The sequence below is a fragment of the Mustela putorius genome, unplaced genomic scaffold (genome assembly GCF_011764305.1).
Source record: "Mustela putorius furo isolate JIRA1106 unplaced genomic scaffold, ASM1176430v1.1 tig00003869_pilon_pilon_pilon, whole genome shotgun sequence".
Taxonomy (NCBI): Eukaryota; Metazoa; Chordata; class Mammalia; order Carnivora; family Mustelidae; genus Mustela; species Mustela putorius.
In genome coordinates, this window is record NW_025422021.1 from 2,497,893 (window position 1) to 2,512,618 (window position 14,726).

Genomic DNA, 14,726 nt, shown 5'->3' on the forward strand with positions numbered 1-14,726 from the left:
AACAATTACTCATTGAGTACCTATCATGTATCGAGTATAGCATAGGGCACTAAATTGTAAATAAAAGGATAAATGGGTGGTAGAATAAACAGCAAGAGAGAAAGAGGGGAGAGAGGGAGGAAGTTAGCTAGTTGTTTAGTTGGATACCCAAGCCTATAACAAATCGGAGTGGGTCAGTATTCTCTCAACAGATGGACTCCCACAATGTTATTGGTGTTCACAGGAAATAACTCTAAGAGCTTCATGGGGAGTGGGGGTGGTGCTAGAATAAGGGATATAATACAAACTACCAGATTCATGAGAATCTACTTTCTGCCATGCTTTGTACTTAACATTATATCTAGTCTTCATAACAAGCTTGAAGGTAGAGGTCTCTTGTTTTTTCCAATTTTATCTATAAGAAAACTGAGACATATATTTTAAGAAGTTTTCTTAGAAAACACTAAGGACACATGCATAAATGAATTAAGCTCTTAGACATTGTTACTGAAATAAGTTTTGTTTCTATTTGTGGTATAGTTTCCTACTTTAGATCAAACGTTTATAAAGAAAAACATTTCTAAGATTTCTCTCTATGAAATAAAGCAAACTTAACAGTAGATCTAGAGATAAGAGGCCTACTGGCAATTACAAATGTGATTAGAAGACTGTACACTCTACCCAACAGAACATTCTCCCCAGAGATATTTGAGAGGCGAAAAGAGGCTGAAGCAATGAGGTGCTGACTTTAGGTAACTGGGAAAAGTCAAAGTCCCTGCTTTATCCCTCAGGGTCTCTATTATGAAGAACATCCATTTATTAAGGCACCCCAAGCTCAGAAAGGACTCCTGAGAACTCTCTTTTGGATTTCAGGCTGCCTGTCTATTTTATCTATCCTTCTAAAATTACTTAGAACATATGTACTCAATCTAGCCAAAATAATGATTAAAGCATTACACAAATAGAAGTATTGGCAATCTGATTTATACCACCAGATGATCTTAACATTAGTAATAGGAGACAGGAGAGAAAACATAATAAAAGTGCTTAGGTTTTTCTTAAGATTGATTTTACATCAGAAGACTATAAGCTTATGCATTGATCTTACATGTGTTTCAAAAACTTGGGGTATGAAGATAAATGGAGCATGTAGTTTTCATACACGGAGTAAGTTTTCCTAAAAGGTGTAATTAAAAACAATCCACAAAAGGTAGACAAAAAGATAAGAAGGACAAAAGAAAAATAGAAAAACATACAAGAAGATGACATTAATAAGTCCAAGGTTAAAGGACTCAATTCCTAAGATAGAAAGAGACCACACAAACACATGGACAGAAACTGAGTCTCCACCAGCCTTTAGCCAACATCAATGGGCAAGCATGTGGATGAACAGTCTGCAGATGATTCCAGCATCTAACCTTTGAGTCTTCCAGACATCATGAACAGGCACCAACATGCCCATGGCACCCCAACCGAATTCCTGACTCACAGAATCCATCAGTGTTTAATGCCACTAGGTTATAGAAAAAATGTATTATGCAGCTATAGTAATAAAAACATGCAAAAACACACACACACACACACACACAGAGTACTAATGACAGGGAACCTGAGTGGTGCAGTCAGTTAAGCATCTGACACTTGGTTTTGTCTTAGGTCATGATCTCCGGGTCAGGAAATCAAGCCCCCCAACAGGCTTTGTGACTCAGCAAAGTGTCTGCTTAAGACTCCCTCTCCTTCTGCCCCTCATGCTTTCACTCTAATACACAGACAGATCTTTAAAAAAGAAAGAAAGAAAGAACTAATGATAATGCAAGTGGGTCAAAATATTAACTATTAGTGAAAAGCCTGCTAAAAGCTGTATGGTAGTGATTTTTCTTACATTTGCAACTCTCTAGAGATTTGAATGTATATCAAAATGTAAAGAGAGAAAAAGAGACAAGGAGATGAGAAATAGAAAATGGAAACAAAAGGCAGAGGTAACAGAATGAAAAGGTGTAGCCTATGTCTAGAATTTTTTTTAATGGAGAAGAGACAGATGCAGGAAGGGCAGCATAAACAAGACTGATGAAAAGAAATACACTTGATAGATTAGAGTGAAGCAGCAAAATACTAAATACAAAAGAAAATCTTAAAAGCAGCCAGAAAGAAGAAAGACTACCAAAAGGAAAGACAATTGAGCTGACAGGAGGTTTCTAAACAGTAGCAACTCAGAAAATAATGAAATCATACCTCACAGTGTTGTGAGGAAAAAACACAAAACACTTAGCTAGACCTTTGTACCCAATTTAAGAATAAGGGAGAAATTAAATGCACATTATTTAATTCAATAAGCAAATTCTAAAGGATGCACCTCAAGAATTAAAATTTCCGTGGAGGAAGTGAAGAGAGGGAATGGTGAGCAGAAAAAATGTCCAGCATGCAGGAAACTATGGTGAAGGTGAAGCACCACACAGTGTCCCTTTCATGGAAGGTCTAGATGCTCCAACAACTAGAGAGTCGTCAGCTGACAGCCTTCATCTATTAGCTCCTCCAGGGAGTGCACAGTTAAAGAGCAGCACCTTACTCCAAGTCAAAAAGCAGTCCACAATGACTGATCCAGGCAGAGATATAAAGGCTGTGATTTTGGACAAACTTGGAACAACTCTGGCAGGCCATTTAGCTCCCGGTGGGGTCAGCTGGGGCCATCATCAAACCTGCATTACACAGCCCCAGTGCCTCCAGTTTCCTTTCCCTTCCTTCCACAAATGGTGATCCTGAGGGCATTCCCTAGTAAGCATCTAAGGAAAGGAGGGAGGGAAAGAAGTATGGGAGAAAGCAAAGAAGGGAGGGAGGGTAGAAAGGAGGGAGGGAGGACAGAAAGACGGAAGAAGGACGAACGGTTGGAAGGATAGAAAGAAGGAAAGAAAAGGAGAAAGGATGGGATGCCTGGGTGGCTCAGTGGGTTAAGCCGCTGCCTTCGGCTCAGGTCATGATCCCAGGGTCCTGGGATCGAGTCCCACATTGGGCTCTCTGCTCAGCGGGGAGCCTGCTTCCTCCTCTCTCTCTGCCTGCCTCTCTGCCTACTTGTGATCTCTCTGTCTGTCAAATAAATAAATAAATAAAATCTTTAAAAAAAAAAAAGAAAAGGAGAGAAGAGGAGGGAGAGAAAAAGGAAAGGGAGAGCAAATGAAAGAAAGAAAAAAGGAAAGAAGGAAAAGAAAGGGAGACAATGAATCAAAGGAAGTGAGGAGGGAGAAAGAGGGAGAAAAGGAAAGAGAAGGAAGGAAAGAAACAGAAGTCTTAAATTATTTAGAAATAAATGAAAATAAGAACACTGCACATTAAAATCTGTGTATGTAAGCCAAAGCAATAATATGAGAAAGATACTTGGATCTTTCTCATATTGGAGAAAGATATGAGAAAGATAATATGAGAAAGATCTCTTGAAAATCAAGAGAAAGGAAAATGAGTGAAATGACATTAAAATCCCAGTAGCTAATAACAATAAAAACAAGTTACAACAAAAGACAAAATAAATGAATAAAGATAAAAATAGAAATGGAAATAATCTCATCAATACAACTACAGTCCACCTTTTTGAACAGGTGAATAAAATAAAATTTAAAAACACTTGCAAGTGTGATGAAAATAATGTCATAAATGCAAGAGGAAATACAACTACAGATACAGAAAATATACCTGAAATAGTAATAAAATGCTAAGTCTTATCATTTCTTGCAATCAATTTGATCGTGAATAAATTTGGGGGTGAATACAAAGTGCTAAAATTATTCCAAACTAATGAAGAAATTTTGAATAGGTCAATAATCAAAGAACAAATCATAAAAGTGGTCAAATGTCTATCTCTCAAGAAGTAAGAACAATCAGAAGTTTTACCAAATCTGCAATAAATAATTACCATATACACAAGTGTTCTTTTCCAGAAAATAAAATAAATAGCTTTTTTAAAAATATTTTTAAAATATTTATTTATTTATTTGACAGATAGAAATCACAAGTAGGCAGAGAGTGAGGGGGTGGGGGAAGCAGGCTCACGCTGAGCAGAGAGCTCGATATGGGGCTCGATCCCAGGACTCTGGGACCATGACCTGAGCTGAAGGCAGAGGCTTTAACCCACTGAGCCACCCAGGCACCCCAAAATAAATAGCTTTTTAAAGCATTTTTCAATTGAGGTGCCTGGGTTGGCTCAGTTGGTTCAGAATCTACCTTCTGCTCAGGTCATGATCATGGAGCCCTGGGATCAAGCCCTGCATCAGGCTCCCTGCTCAGAGGGGAGCCTGCTTCTTCCTCTGCCTGCCTCTCCTCCTGCTTGTTTGTGAGCTCTTTCTCTTTCTCTGTCAAATAAATATATATATAATCTTTAAAAATAAATTAATTAATTAATTTAATTAAATAAAGCATCTTTAAGTTATTCTACAAAGGAATCATTACTGTGATGCCAAGATTGAACAGGATAGCTCAAGAAAGGAAACAAATTTAAGGACCTAGGTGCAAATGCAATAAATAAATTAGCAAATTAAATCAAGAGTGTACATTAAAAAAAAAACTTATCTTGACCAGTTGAATCTTAACCCAGAAATGCCAGAGTGGTTCAATTTAACAAACCAATTAATGTAATTCATTATATTATCATATCATAGGATCAAAAAATATAATCATAAATCACATAATTATGTCAAGAAAAGAAAGGCTTAATAAAAGCTCTTGTAAAAATGCTTAGTAAAATATAAACTAAAAGTCCTTAATATGGTGAAGTATATACATAGAAATCCATTTAATGATAACCATTAGAAGCATTCCTGTTAAAGTCAAGAACAGAGCACGAAGTCATCTAGCAACTCTGCTTTACAAACTATACTAAAAGTCCTCAATAGTGGGTGTGGGGGGAAGATTGTGAAGAAGAGACAAACATCATTATTTATGGAGGAAATCATTAATTCTCAGAAGATCAGCTGAGAAATAATTAGCATTAATGAGAGTTCCACAGGGGGTCAATATAAGATCAAAATACATACACTATTAATAGATCACTAATATAACAGCAATGATCAGCTATAAAATAATATAGAAAAGTACATTCCACTGACAACAGAACAAAAATAAGATACCCAAGAAAGATTCCAATAAGAAATATAAAAGACACATCACATCTCTTTCACATTTACCTCTTTATTCCATCTGAAGTTTATTTTTATTATGCTATAAGGTTAACAGCTAACTTTTCTTTACAATTAGATATCCAACTGTATCAAAAATATAAATGGAGAGGTGCAGCTGGGGGGCTCAGCCTTCAGCTCAGGTCATGATCTCATGATCTTGGGATCCTGGGATCAAGCCCTGCTTAGGGCTCCTTGCTCAGTGGGGAGTCTGCTTCTCCTTCTCCCCACCCCCAACCCAGGTCCTATGTGTGCACTTGCACACGTGCTCTCTCTCCTTTTCTCTCTCTAATAAAATAAGAAATAAAATCTTTAAAAAAAAACTATAGTAACTTAGATCTTGAGACACTAGAATCATATTCAAATCAGTGTGGAAAAGAATAAGCTATTTGATAAATACTATTTAGACCATAAGCCATTCATTTGAAGGGAAAGGAAGTAAATGAAATAATTAGGTATAAAATAGAACCTCATTGGACAAGGGGCATCTGGGTGGCTCAAGCGGCTGTCTTCGGCTCAGGTCGTGGTCCCAGGGTCCTAGGATCCAGCTCTGCATCAGGCTCCCTGCTCAGTGGAGAGCCTGCTTCTCTCTCTCCCTCTGCCTACTTGTGCCCTCTATCTTGTTGTCAAATAAATTAATAAATAAACCTTTTAAAAAAATTGGACAATAATTTTATTGTCATAAAAAGTCAATCAAAAAAAAGCCCAAGGAAACAAAACCGTGTTAAGGAAAACTAAACCACAGCGTTTATAAGAAGAAAGACTAACATTTGAATATAAAAAATGTATAAATTCTGCCCAAAAAAGGACCACATAACCTCATTTTTAAAGTACAAAAAGAAAAGTCTACAATATATAAAACACAACAAGTAAAATCTAAGTATAAAAATAATTCCTATACATCAGTAATGAAAAGCCAAAAAATGCGAGAGAAAAAAAGGATCAAGATATGAACAAGCAATTCTTAGAAGAAAAAATATGACAAATAGATGTTAAATTTCTCAACCTCACCAGTAATCAGGAAAATATAAATTAAAGCTACAATGAAATAAAATTTTTCAACCAATCCATTGGCAAAAAATAAAATATTAAAGATTTAGCTTTAAGGAGCGTTGAGAATAGACACTCTAGCAACACTCACTTGTGTGCTTTGTCAAAATATAAACATATAGTGGCTTTTTGGAGGTCATATTAGCTATATCTATCAAACTAAACACCTTTGACACAGTGATTCTAATTTTAGGCCTCTATCCTAGTAAAGCAGTTATGAATGTTCTCTAAGACACATGCAAAAAGTAATTCCTGTATCATTTATAATGGTGAAAGTAAGAAACCTTCTAAACAGTCACCAGTGATGCAAGAATTAAATTCTAGTAATATCATGAAGTGCTCTGCAGCAATTAAAATAAATGTAAATAAAATCTATATGCATCTGTATGGAAAGATATCCCATATATTTTTGAGTGAAAAAAGCAGTAAATAGGATACTTGCATATGAATCCTTCACATGACCTCAAAAATAATATATTATTTGTCCTTATGCACAAAATACATGTAAGTGAGTAGCAAACAGACTGGAGGGACACCTGGGTGGCATATTTTATTGGTACATTTCCCTCAAAGTAACTTTTTCAGCTCAAATAAATTCTCTGAACTATAAAATATACTTCCAATCACAGAACACAAGTAAGCTTATATGATTTTTTTTTTCTTTTTTGGCACTCTTACATAATGCTGACTAGTCACAAATTAAATTTACCAAATGACATGAATAGCAATCTAATGTTGTGTTTCATAAATCAAAGAGGTAAATACAGAATATGAAACTGTGAAACTGTAACAGAGCCTCAGTTTGATGATGGTTTAAAAATTCTGATTCTAAAATTTAAGCATATGATTGTTATACTGACTTTTGAATGTCTTAGCAATCGGTGCTTTATAATAGGAAGGACTAGCATTTAAGGCCAAAAGATCTTAACTGTATGAATAGGGGTACATTACTTAAAATTTTCCTTATGTTCTTACCAATCATACTTTCTAAATGTATACATTTGGGTAAGTTATTCAACTTTCTTTATGGACATTTTTTTTCTTCTGTAAAGTGGGAAAAATAATAGTAAGTCCTCTTCTCACACAGTTAATTTGAGGAATAAATGAGATCACATGAACAGAAGTTGTCACCTGTAAAACACTATTAAAGGTCAACTAAGTAGTATTATTCAGTATTATTCAGTATTCAGTAGTAGTATTTCCTCCAGTTAAAATGGTGTGTGAAGACCAAAACAAAGACATAAAGAAACTTCACTAAAGATAGATTATAAACTTTCTAAAATGCAACTTTATGCCACTCCCTATAATACTAGATTAAAAGAAACTATTTTTTTCTGTTACTACTTGTTAATAGCTTAAGGTATTATACATAATACACATTATTTAACTTTCTTTCTAAGTGAGATCTACTATACTTACGGAGAATTAAGAGAATTTACAAGCATTTACAAGTATATCTTTCTTAAATTACCCTCATTCAAGAGCGTATCCTATACAACACAAGGGGGCAGTAGTTCTTTAAAAAAAAAAAAACTCTCACTGAGGTGGTACAATGGAAACATCTTTTAATGATACGTCAAGATTAAAACAATTTAGCATCCATGTCAACTATAACTCAAAACCACTGGGGGGAAAAATCACAGTACTACATTTCTTGGACCACTTGAATTATTCCTAAAACAAGAAGTTCATGGTTTAACAGAGATGAAATGTCTGCCAACCAGACCAGAAAGAACAAATACATAGTTCTAGTCGCATTTACTTAAGCAGTCTTCACAGTCAAGCAAGCTGGAGAGCATGTTGCTCTCCAGCTGTTTCAGCCACAGCAGCAACAATTAGTAGGTGCAAAAAAAAAACAAAATCAAGTGTGACTTCATCACCCTAATAGGGTCCATTAGGGAAATATCAAGTAAACTAAATGGCTGTTTCCCTGGAAACAGACAGGAAAAATTCTTCCAAAGGATTCTCTACCCCATACTTAAAGAACCGACTTACATGAACTTCAGTTTAACATATATAAGTACATAGCCCAATGTTCCTTTTTACAGTGGGTATAATGGCATTGAGCCCATGGGTCAAGTCATGGGTCAACAGGAATAACCTCTCTAATGGGCTGAAAAATTAACATAGAACACGATGGTACAGGCTGAAACTACTAATCGCTGAAATGATTCTAAATATAGGTTAGAAGGCAGAGCAGACCAGCCTCCTCCAGGCAACATGATGTTATTACCATTTATCTAGCGCTCACCACACCAGGCTATCTTAAATTTCATTAAGTTCATTTAATCTTCTCACTAAGAATATGATAGGTACAGGTACTGAGGCACAGGTTAAATAAATAGCAACAGTTGAGTTGGAGTCAGAATTAAACCCAGAAGGTCTAACTCCAGAGCGTGTGCACTTAATCAGCACTTGATACACGGCTTCTCACAAGGCTGGGTTCTGTGCAATCCAGGCAGTCTGGCTTTCAATCACCCACTGACACTACACGTGTGAGGCTGGGAAAACTGCATCATTTCTGGGCCTCAGTCCACCCTCCACGCTCACCAACCACCCACCACCATCACCTCCATAAATAAAGGAACTAGACTAGGTAATGAACAGGGCCTTTTTTTTGCTCAGTAATTCATGACAATATTATGAAAGCAGCTATTGAGTCGATGCAAAGTGTAGGATCTTGTATTTTTAGATACCTGCCTTCTGTGATCACTGATAGCAGCAAAGAAAACTTGTTTTTTTTTTTGTTTTTTGTTTTTTGTTTTTTGTTTTTTGTTTTTATCTCTCAAAGGTATATAAAAAAATCACCAGTTTACTTCTTTAAATAAACTTCAGGCTATCTACTATCTCTTCTTTATGGGTAAGCAGGTCTTTATATAGAGGGCTATATACAAGTACTGTATATCTATAATTAAATGAGGATTGGTGGGTACTCACAACAAGAATGTAAAAAAGTCACCAAATACAGAAGTTCTGGGCAGTAAACATGAATTTCATCTACTATAGTTTACAGCTTTGGCTTCAGCTGGCTGTAATCCTCCAGCTAGGAATTAAACAATGTGACAATTTTGAGAAGCTTTGTAGCATAACATAACAGAAGTCATATGTAATTTCTATTTACGTGGGACAAAGAGTTTCATCTTTAAAGATTTTCTGATTGCAATTACTAACATTTTCATTAAAATTTCCAAAAGTTTAATACAAAACCAAGATGCTATTAGGTAATATTACAAATATTTTAAGGAGTCTCTAGTTATTCCCATAGAATAGCTGTTTCAAATTCAAATTCCCATAGAATATCTGTTTCAAAATTCATCATGACATTAAAATTGTTTCTTAAAAGCATAATTTCAAACTGGCCATTTTTACAATTTGAAGGAATACTTCCTTCTTTTAATGCATTTTCATCTGTGAGTATCTTAAGTCCTTTGAGATTTTTAAACATGCAGCCAATTTATTTCTGTTATATTCTTGTTTAAGCTGATGTTGCCAGAGGCTTATTTTAGGGGGGAAAAAAGAAGAAGAAGAAGAAAGAAAGAAAAAACATATAAGAAGAAAATTAGAGCTCAAGTAAGTATCAAAACTATTAAATTTCAGATTTAAAATAGATGCTAGAGGCTAAAAAAAAAAATCCAGGGAGTAGCTTTTTAAAATAAAAAATTTTTAATCTTTAGTATTTGGTTCTTTATTTATGCAATAGCAATATCATTCTGGTAGACTTTATAATTTCTGATTCATTTATTAATTTTGGCCTTCCCCTCCATAATGTAACTGTTCTAGAGACAACTATAAATTTTGGGAAATAAGCCCCATTAAAGTCAAATAGTCCTCCTTTTTTATCTTCTTAATAATTCACTTCTCATCGTCTGGTACATATACAAACTAGAAACTCAGTAAAAACTAGTCCTATATGATACTTCTAAGGACTAAAAATATTCTGTCAGAAGCTAGGAAAGGCTGATGGATTTTGCCCTTTAGCTTATGCTGTATTTTCCTCCCTGGAATTAAAAAAGTGGAGATGGGATCTATGACATAAAAACTGGAAGAACTTTATTTAATTACTATGAATATCTTCAAACAACCCTACAAATGTTAGGGAGAGTGAACATGATTATAACCATCTTAAAGATTTACATCAATGACTTTATTTTTATTAAGAATAACATGGAACTAAAAAATTGTTAAAATTTTCAGGGGGGGCGCCTGGGTGGCTCAGTCATTAGACATCTGCCTTCTGCTCAGGTCATGATCCCAGGGTCCTGGGATGGAGCCCCACATAGGGCTCCCTGCTTGGTGGGTAGCCTGCTTCTCCCTCTTTCACCCCCCGCTGCCTGTGGTTCCTGCTTTCACTGTAAGCAAATAAATAGAATAAAATCTTTAAATTTAAAAAAAAAACAAACTTTCATGGAATATTTCTCTGAAATCCACTCGAGTCTAATTGTTCTCAAAAGCCACCTTGATTAGACCTAAAAGCTTTTCCCAAAGTCATAAACTAAACTAGAAAACAGGATTCCAGACAGTAATAACATAATGAGCAAACTAGCTCTATTTGTGCCAAAATTAATTGAAAAAGTAGTTTGAATTGATTCTTAGCTTGATTTAAGCTACATTTAAACAAATAAAAAGTAAAACTGTATAGGCAAGAGTACTCAACTTAATGAACTTCAAAAGCCATTCTGAATTTATTACCTTATTCTCATCTTGTAGATTATTCTATATGTTTTCCTAAGGTGTTGTGTTTAAAAAGAGAAAAGAAAACTAACATTTATTACATTCCAGCAAAGGGCCTTTGGAAACTGTGAATTTTCTCATTTAATCCTCATAACTTCCCTGGAAATAAAACATCATTTTCCAGAGATTTCAAATGAGGGCCTCGAAAATAATGATACTATTTACTGATGTGCCTAAAAACACTGACCTGGAGCAACAATCTTTCGAGAGCATACGTCCAAGTTCTTATGTAGAAAAAAATCTCTGAACCAAGTGATTAATTTGGACGAGAAGCCATAGGATTGGTCAACAAGTGTGTGCTGCTGTTCAGTAAATACATACTGAAGGCCTACAGAGGCCTCGCCTAGGAACTGGGACTAAAGGTAACATGAAGTCCCTGCCCTTACCGGGTTTATAACCACAGAAAATGCATAGAAAATCATTTCAGGGTTATGTACTTACTTAGCTTTCCATAAACATCTGGTCCCATTAAGGTTCTCTTTTCTAACCCAAATTTCTCCCAAGTGTCTTCTGATTACAGTTAACTAGAAGAGATCCCAGCCATGCTTTTGGACTTTGAGGACATCTTACAAATCTCTTAAGTACCAACATAAACCTGTCCCTCTCTAAGTACAGTGCCATTTCTTTCTTTTTTTTTTTTTTAAGATTTTATTTATTTATTTATTTGACAGAGAGAGATCACAAGCAGGCAGAGAGTCAGGCAGAGAGAGAGGAGGAGGAAGCAGGCTCCCTGCTGAGAAGAGAGTCTGATGCGGGGCTTGATCCCAGGACCCTGAGATCATGACCTGAGCCGAAGGCAGAGGCTTAACCCACTGAGCCACCCAGGCGCCCCCCGACGGTGCCATTTCTTAATGACTACAGCAGTTCTTGGATCTCCTCCCCAATTACAGGATGGCAGCATCCAGTTATATGAAACTGATACTCTTTGTACTAACTACAAGAAAGCTCATACTGCTGCTGGTAACATACACAACTTGGAGACTCTGTGTAACCATGGCTCCATGTTATCATGTGAAGGATACCAGAATTAGTTCCTTTCCAGTTCCCAAAGAGCTCCTTTATTGGTTTTTAATAGTGCTGGCAACTACAGTTGCAGTCATTCCTTTCACTAGGTCCAGGAAAGAAATGTCAAATACACGGAAAGTATGTGCTCTTTCCTCCTGTGCCACAGTAGGCATCAGTTATCAAACCTTCTCCAGGTGAATGAGGACACTATCTTAGGGTCCTTCCCAAAGCAGCATTACAATCCATCTATGAAGGAGGTTTTCAGGCCCATCGTTTTTTTTTTTTTTTTTTTTTTTAATTAACAATGTATTATTTGTTTCAGGGATACAAGTCTGTGATTCATCAGTCTTACAGAATCCCCAGTGCTCACCATAGCACATACCCTCCCCAGTGTCCATCACCCAACCACTCCATTCCTCCTACCTTCCTCCACTCCAGCAACCCTCAGTTTGTTTCCTGAGATTATGAGTCTCTTACAGTTTGTCTCCCTCTCTGGTTTCATCCCATTTCATTTTTTCCTCTCTTCCTCCATGATGCTCTGACTTCTTTCTCAAATTCCACATAATCAGTGAGATTATATGAAAATTGTCTTTCTCTGATTTACTTATTTTGTTTAGCCTAAAACCCTCTAGTTCCATCCACATCATTACAAATGGGAAGATTTCATTTTTGATGACTGCATAATAGTCCATTGTGTATATATACCACATCTTCTTTATCCACTCATTTGCCATTACAATCCATCTATTGAAGGAGGCTCACAGGCCCATTTCTTATCTAGAGAATGTTTCTAGATGCCACTTACTTACCAGCCCTGGTTGCAAAAGCACTCTTAAATGCAAATATGCAAATTCCATATGGAATTGCCATAATAGATTCCAATAGTCTCTGTTGCTAGTTAGAGAAAGAGGTCTCAGCAGGGTCCGGCCTGGTTAGTACTTGGATGGGAGAAAGAGGTCTCTGCTGCAGCTGATTCCAGAATGACCCATATAATAAGGAGAGATCTGAAATGCATTCCTAGACCAGATCTACTGCCTTCTACTCACACAACCATAACTCCAATCTAATTTAAAAACACCTAACTCAGGGGTGCCTGGGTCCGGGAGTCCCAGGATCAAGCCTTGAAAGGGGTTCTCTGCTCACCAGGGAGCCTGCTTCTCCCTCTGCTCCCCACCGCGCTCATGCTTGTGTGCTCAGGCGCATGTGTACTCTCACTCTCTCCCTCTCAAATGAATAATAAATTCTCTTAAAAAAAAAAAGGTACCTAGCTCAGAAGGCTGGTGTGAGGATGGTCCTGAGGCAGGTTTAGGGGGACAAAGGTCAATGTTAGAAAAATTTCCAAAGAGAACAATGGAGTCCTACTATTTTTTCATGCAATCGATAAAGTTATATTAAACTATATAATTTAACTGTTTAGTATTGTGTAGGAAATTGTTCACACAGAAGGTCTGATGTTATTGTTCTTTAAAAAGTCCTGCTTAGGGGCGCCAGGGTGGCTCAGTGGGTTAGGCCGCTGCCTTTGGCTCAGGTCATGATCTCAGGGTCCTGGGATCGAGTCCTGCATCAGGCTCTCTGCTCAGCAGGGAGCCTGCTTCCCTCTCTCTCTCTCTGCCTGCCTCTCCGACTACTTGTGATTTCTCTCTGTCAAATAAATAAATAAAATCTTTAAAAAATAAATAAATAAATAAATAAATAAGAAGTCCTGCTTACTTGGCTGGGCCTGGTAAGTTGGATTTTGGAATGTTCCCTAATTTACTCACTAATAAGGTTGGTTTGTATGCTGGAGGCACTGAGCTCTGCTTGCCTAGGTTATTTATGAAAACAGACTGATTTATACTGATGAATAACTGCTTTCCTTATGAGAGTTTAGAATTGTGGTAAAGTGTGGCTGATTGCATATAGCCCATAATAAAAACTTTGGACTCAAGTCTGAAGTGAGCTTCCTGTGCCGAAAACAAAGCCACTGCATATGTGTTACTGCAATTCATTGCTGTAAGAAGCAAGTTCTCTGTGACACGCCAGTCCCTGGAACAGAGAACTTTGGAAGGTTATGCTGAAATTCTCCAGACTCTGCCCAATGTGTCTCTTCCCTTGCATGTTCTGACTTATATACATAGTTGAGACAACCACCACCCCTGAGTCCTGTGAGTCTTTCCAGCAAGTCACTGAAAATGTAATTGATTGTGTTACCCTCAAAACATTATGTTCTTCACTAATATTTCTGTCCCCATTAGAATGCAAGCTCCATAAAGTCAAGGATTTGACTTTATGGCTCATATCCCTTTAGCTCATATCCCCTTTAGCTCATAAAAATCCCTTTAGCTCATATCATTTATCAATATAAAAACTCTTTAGTTTACTGATATATCTCCAGTGACTAGAACAATGCCTGACACATAATGTGTGTTCAGTAAATATTTGTTGAATGAGGAATAAAGCAAATATTCTCTTATAAAACAGATTTTTTAAATAAATAAAATATTAATTTATAATCTCAAAGATCTTTAAGAAGACACTGTTTCTATAAAGAGAGAACACTGCTATTGGGAAAAATTCCTTTTAAATGAAAGGCAAGAGCTGAATAGTTACAGAAAAAGCAGATTATATACTTCAGAAATACCATGAACATTAATGAGACCAGCTAGAGAAATCCTCCTAAACTCAGAAGAAAATGGTAAAGAGATAAACATAAAAACTAAAAATAAGTAAATTTCTAAAAACAAAATTATAAATATCCAGGGAGGAGAAATCAAGTTATCCCCACTAGACACAGACAAAGCAGACTCACAATAAGTAATTGTT

At 36.3% G+C, this 14,726-nt stretch overlaps 1 pseudogene; it reads left to right on the forward strand.

The window, feature by feature from the left end:
- The first annotated feature begins 2,373 nt into the window (after positions 1-2,373).
- Positions 2,374-14,726, forward strand: part of LOC101670693 — a 46,469-nt pseudogene continuing 34,116 nt past the window's right edge.